Raw genomic sequence first — 6,821 nt, 5'->3', positions numbered from 1 at the left:
GGGGGGAATTTCTATACTTTTTTGGGTTTTGGATTCTCTAAAAAGTGTCATGTTCTCTTATTTAACGTGTAGATGCGATGTTGAGGGTTTTGAGCTTCGAATCGATACGTATTTCAACATATGTTCATTTTCGATACGAACCAGACCGGGTGGGTCGTTTGGGGTTATTTGGCAGCATTTCTTGACATTTTTGGGTTTGGAATTTTTTAAAAAGTGTCCTTATCTCTTATTAGATGTGTGGATGTGATATTGAGGGTTGTGACGTTTGAATTGATACCTGTTTCGACATATGTTCATTTTCGGTTTAAACCAGATCGGGTGGATCATTTGGGGTTATTTAGGGGCATTTCTGTACTTTTTTGGGTTTGGGATTTTCTAAAAAGTGTCAATATCTATTATTAGTCGTGTGGATGTGATGTTGAGGGTTGTGACCTTCAAATCAATTCGTATTTTGACATATTTTCATTTTCGATTTATACCAAACCAGATGGGTCGTTTGGAGTTATTTGGAAGCATTTCTGTACTTTTTTGGGTTTTGGATTTTCTAAAAATTGTCGTTATCACTTATTAGACGTGTGGATGCAATGTTGAGGGTCGCGACCTTCGAACCGAAACCAGTTTCGACAAATGATCATTTTTTATTTAAACCAGACCGTGTGGGTCATTTGGGGTTATTTGAGAGCATTTCTGTTATTTTTTGGATTTCGGATTTAAAAAAAAAGTGTCCTTATCTCTTATTAGACGTGTGGATGTGAGGTTGAGGGTCGTGACCTTCGAATTTATACCTATTTCAACATATGTTCGTTTTCAGTTTAAACCAGACCAGGTGGGTCGTTTGGGGTTATTTTGGGGCATTTCTATACTTTTTTGGGCTTGGGATTTTCTGAAAAGTGTCCCGATCCTTTATTAGACGTGTGCAAGCGATGTTGAGGGTTGAGGCCTTCGAATCGATACGTATCTTGACATATGTTTATTTTCGGTTTGAACCAGATCGGATGGGTCGTTTGGGCTTATTTTTGGGCTTTTCTGTCCTTTTTTTGGTTTGGGATTTTCTAAAAAGTGTCCTTATCTCGTATTAGACATGTAGACGCAATGTTAAGGGTCGTAACCTTCAAATCGATACCTATTTCGGCATATGTTCATTTTCGATCCGAATCAAACTGGGTGGGTCGTTTGGGGTTATTTGGGGGCACTTCTGTACTTTTTTGGGTTTGGGATTTTTTAAATTAAAAAGTGTCATTATCTCTTATTAGATGTGTGGATGTGATTTTGAGAGTTGTGACCTTCGAATCGATACCTATTTCGACATATGTTCATTATCTGTTTAAACTAGACAGGGTGGGTCATTTGTGGTTATTTGGGGGAATTTCTATAATTTTTTGGGTTTTGGATTCTGTAAAAAGTGTCTTGTTCTCTTATTTGACATGTGGATGCGATGTTGAGGGTTTTGACCTTCGAATCGATATGTATTTCAACATATGTTCATTTTTGGTATGAAACAGACCGGGTGGGTCGTTTGGGGTTATTTGGAGGCATTTCTAGGCTTTTTTGGGTTTGAGATTTTCTAAAAAGTGTCCTTATCACTTATTGGATGTGTGGATGTGATGTTGAGGGTTGTGACGCTCGTATCGATATCTATTTCGACATATGTTCATTTTCTATTTAAACCAGATCGGGTGGGTCGTTTGGGGTTATTTAGGGGTATTTCTGTACTTTTTTTGGGTTTAGGATTTTCTAAAAAGTGTCCTTATCTATTATTAGGCATGTGGATGTGATGTTGAGGGTTGTGACCTTCGAATCAATTCGTATTTTGACATATGTTTTTTTTCGACTTAAACCAGATCGGGTGGGTCGTTTGGGGTTATTTGGGAGCATTTCTGTATTTTTTTGGGTTTTGGATTTTCTAAAAAGTGTCGTGATCACTTATTAGACGTGTGGATGCGATGTTGAGGGTCGTGACCTTTGAATCGATACCTATTTCGACATATAATCATTTTCGGTTTATAATAGACCGTGTGGGTCGTTTGGGGTTATTTGGGAGCATTTCTATTCTTTTATGGATTTGGGATTTTAAAAAAAGTGTCCTTATCTCTTATTAGATGTGTGGATGCGATGTTGAGGGTGGTGACCTTCAAATCGATACCTATTTCGACATATGTTCATTTTCGATTTAAACCGGACCAGGTGGGGCGTTTGGGCTTATTTGGTGGCATTTCTGTAATTTTTTGGGTTTGGGATTTTCTAAAAAAGTGTCCTTATCTCTTATTAGATGTGTGGATGTGATGTTGAGGGTCGTGACCTTCAAATTTATACCTATTTTGACCTATGCTCGTTTTTGGTTTAAACAAGACCAGGTGGGTTGTTTAGGGTTATTTTTGGGCATATCTGTACTTTTTTGGTTTTGAGAATTTCTGAAAAGTGTCCTAATCCTTTATTCGACGTGTGCATGTGATGTTGAGGGTTGAGACCTTCGAATCGATACTTATCTTGACATATGTTTATTTTCGGTCCGAACCAGACCGAGTGGGTCGTTTGTGCTTATTTTGGGGCATTTCTATACTTTTTTTGGTTTGGGATTTTCCAAAAAGTGTCCTTATCTCGTATTAGACGTGTGGATGCAATGTTGAGGGTCGTAACCTTCAAATCGATACCTATTTCGGCATATGATCATGTTTGGTCCGATCCAGACTGGGTGGGTCGTTTGGGGTTATTTGGGGGCATTTCTATATTTTTTTGGGTTTGGGATTTTTTAAAAAGTGTCCTTATCTCTTATTAGATGTGTGGATGTGATGTTGAGGGTTTTGACCTTCGAATCGATACCTATTTTGACATATGTTCATTTTTAGTTTAAACTAGATCGAGTGGGTCGTTTAGGGTAATTTAGGGGCACTTCTGTATTTTTTGGGTTTGAGTTTTTCTAAAAGGTGTCCTTATCTATTATTAGGCGTGTGAATGTGATGTTGAGGGTTGTGACCTTCAAATCGATTAGTATTTCGACATATGTTCATTTTTAGTTTAAACCAGACTGGGTGGGTTGTTTGGGGTTATTTGGGAGGATTACTGTACTTTGTTGCGTGTTGGATTTTCTAAAAAGTGTCGTTATCACTTATTAGACGTGTGGATGCGATGTTGAGGGTCGTGACCTTCGAATCGATACCTATTTCGACATATGATCATTTTTTGGTTTAAACCAGACCGGGTGGGTCGTTTGGGGTTATTTGGGAGCATTTCTATTCCTTTTTGGATTTGGGATTTTCAAAAAATTGTCCTTATCTCTTATTAGATGTGTGGATACAATGTTGAGGCTCGTGACCTTCGAATCGATACCTATTTCGACATATGTTCATTTTCGATTTAAACTAGACCAGGTGGGGTGTTTGGGGTTATTTGGGGGCATTTTTGTACATTTTTGGGTTTGGGATTCTCTAAAAAGTGTCCTTATCTGCTATTAGACACGTGGATGCGATTTTAAGGGTTGTGACCTTCGTATCGATACGTATTTTGACATATGTTTTTTTTCAGTCCAAACCAGACCAGGTGGGTCGTTAGGGGTTATTTGGAGGCATTTTGTACTTTTTTGGGTTTGGGATTTTCTAAAAAAGTGTCCTTATCTCTTATTAGATGTGTGGATGTGATGTTGAGGGTCGTGACCTTCAAATTTATACCTATTTTGACCTATGCTCGTTTTTGGTTTAAACAAGACCAGGTGGGTTGTTTAGGGTTATTTTTGGGCATATCTGTACTTTTTTGGTTTTGAGAATTTCTGAAAAGTGTCCTAATCCTTTATTCGACGTGTGCATGCGATGTTGAGGGTTGAGACCTTCGAATCGATACTTATCTTGACATATGTTTATTTTCGGTCCGAACCAGACCGAGTGGGTCGTTTGTACTTATTTTGGGGCATTTCTGTACTTTTTTTGGTTTGGGATTTTCCAAAAAGTGTCCTTATCTCGTATTAGACGTGTGGATGCAATGTTGAGGGTCGTAACCTTCAAATCGATACCTATTTCGGCATATGATCATGTTTGGTCCGATCCAGACTGGGTGGGTCGTTTGGGGTTATTTGGGGGCATTTCTATACTTTTTTGGGTTTGGGATTTTTTAAAAAGTGTCCTTATCTCTTATTAGATGTGTGGATGTGATGTTGAGGGTTTTGACCTTCGAATCGATACCTATTTTGACATATGTTCATTTTTAGTTTAAACTAGATCGAGTGGGTCGTTTGGGGTAATTTAGGGGCACTTCTGTATTTTTTGGGTTTGAGTTTTTCTAAAAGGTGTCCTTATCTATTATTAGGCGTGTGAATGTGATGTTGAGGGTTGTGACCTTCAAATCGATTAGTATTTCGACATATGTTCATTTTTAGTTTAAACCAGACTGGGTGGGTTGTTTGGGGTTATTTGGGAGGATTACTGTACTTTGTTGCGTGTTGGATTTTCTAAAAAGTGTCGTTATCACTTATTAGACGTGTGGATGCGATGTTGAGGGTCGTGACCTTCGAATCGATACCTATTTCGACATATGATCATTTTTCGGTTTAAACCAGACCGGGTGGGTCGTTTGGGGTTATTTGGGAGCATTTCTATTCCTTTTTGGATTTGGGATTTTCAAAAAATTGTCCTTATCTCTTATTAGATGTGTGGATACAATGTTGAGGCTCGTGACCTTCGAATCGATACCTATTTCGACATATGTTTATTTTCGATTTAAACTAGACCAGGTGGGGTGTTTGGGGTTATTTGGGGGCATTTTTGTACATTTTTGGGTTTAGGATTCTCTAAAAAGTGTCCTTATCTGCTATTAGACATGTGGATGCAATTTTAAGGGTCGTGACCTTCGTATCGATACGTATTTTGACATATGTTTTTTTCATCCAAACCAGGACGGTGGGTCGTTTGGGGTTATTTTGAGGCATTTTGTACTTTTTTGGGTTTGGGATTTTCTAAAAAGTGTCCTTATCTCTTATTAGATGTGTGGATGTGATGTTGAGGGTCGTGACCTTCAAATTTATACCTATTTTGACCTATGCTCGTTTTTGGTTTAAACAAGACCAGGTGGGTTGTTTAGGGTTATTTTGGGGCATATATGTACTTTTTTTGTTTTGGGAATTTCTGAAAAGTGTCCTGATCCTTTATTCGACGTGTGCATGCGATGTTGAGGGTTGAGACCTTCGAATCGATACTTATCTTGACATATATTTATTTTTAGTCCGAACCAGACCGGGTGGATTGTTTGGGCTTATTTTGGGGCATTTGTGTAGTTTTATTTGTTTGGGATTTTCTAAAAAGTGTCCTTATCTCGTATTAGACATGTGGATGCAATGTTGAGGGTCGTGACCTTCAAATCGATACCTATTTTCTCAACAGTGTTTGTTTTTGGGGATTTCTTGTATTTTTTAAAAAGTGTCCTTATCTCTTATTAGATCTGTGGATGTGAGGTTGAGGGTTGTGACCTTCGAATTGATACCTATTTTGACATATGTTCATTTTCAATTTAAACAAGATCGGGTGGGTCGTTTGGGGTTATTTGGGAGCATTTCTATTCCTTTTTGGATTTGGGATTTTCAAAAAATTGTCCTTATCTCTTATTAGATGTGTGGATACAATGTTGAGGCTCGTGACCTTCGAATCGATACCTATTTCGACATATGTTCATTTTCGATTTAAACTAGACCAGGTGGGGTGTTTGGGGTTATTTGGGGGCATTTTTGTACATTTTTGGGTTTGGGATTCTCTAAAAAGTGTCCTTATCTGCTATTAGACATGTGGATTCGATTTTAAGGGTTGTGACCTTCGTATCGATACGTATTTTGACATATGTTTTTTTTCAGTCCAAACCAGACCAGGTGGGTCGTTAGGGGTTATTTGGAGGCATTTTGTACTTTTTTGGGTTTGGGATTTTCTAAAAAAGTGTCCTTATCTCTTATTAGATGTGTGGATGTGATGTTGAGGGTCGTGACCTTCAAATTTATACCTATTTTGACCTATGCTCGTTTTTGGTTTAAACAAGACCAGGTGGGTTGTTTAGGGTTATTTTTGGGCATATCTGTACTTTTTTGGTTTTGAGAATTTCTGAAAAGTGTCCTGATCCTTTATTCGACGTGTGCATGCGATGTTGAGGGTTGAGACCTTCGAATCGATACTTATCTTGACATATATTTATTTTAGTCCGAACCGGACCGAGTGGGTCGTTTGGGCTTATTTTGGGGCATTTCTGTACTTTTTTTGGTTTGGGATTTTCTAAAAAGTGTCCTTATCTCGTATTAGACATGTGGATGCAATGTTGAGGGTCGTGACCTTCAAATCGATACCTATTTTGGCATATGTTCATTTTTTGTCTGAACCAGACTGGGTGGGTCATTTGGGGTTATTTGGGGGCATTTCTGTACTTTTTTGGGTTTGGGATTTTCTAAAAAGTGTCCTTATCTCTTATTAGATGTGTGGATGTGATGTTGAGGGTTTTGACCTTCGAATCGATACCTATTTTGACATATGTTCATTTTTAGTTTAAACTAGATCGAGTGGGTCGTTTGGGGTAATTTAGGGGCACTTCTGTATTTTTTGGGTTTGAGTTTTTCTAAAAGGTGTCCTTATCTATTATTAGGCGTGTGGATGTGATGTTGAGGGTTGTGACCTTCGAATCGATTCGTATTTCGACATATGTTCATTTTCGATTTAAACCAGACTGAGTGGGTTGTTTGGGGTTATTTGGGAGCATTTCAGTACTTTTTTGCGTGTCAGATTTTCTAAAAAGTGTCGTTTTCACTTATTAGACGTGTGGATGCGATGTTGAGGGTCGTGACCTTCGAATCGATACCTATT

The sequence above is a fragment of the Telopea speciosissima genome, unplaced genomic scaffold (assembly GCF_018873765.1).
Source record: "Telopea speciosissima isolate NSW1024214 ecotype Mountain lineage unplaced genomic scaffold, Tspe_v1 Tspe_v1.0089, whole genome shotgun sequence".
In the NCBI taxonomy this organism is placed as follows: domain Eukaryota; kingdom Viridiplantae; phylum Streptophyta; class Magnoliopsida; order Proteales; family Proteaceae; genus Telopea; species Telopea speciosissima.
This window is presented reverse-complemented; position numbering follows the sequence as displayed.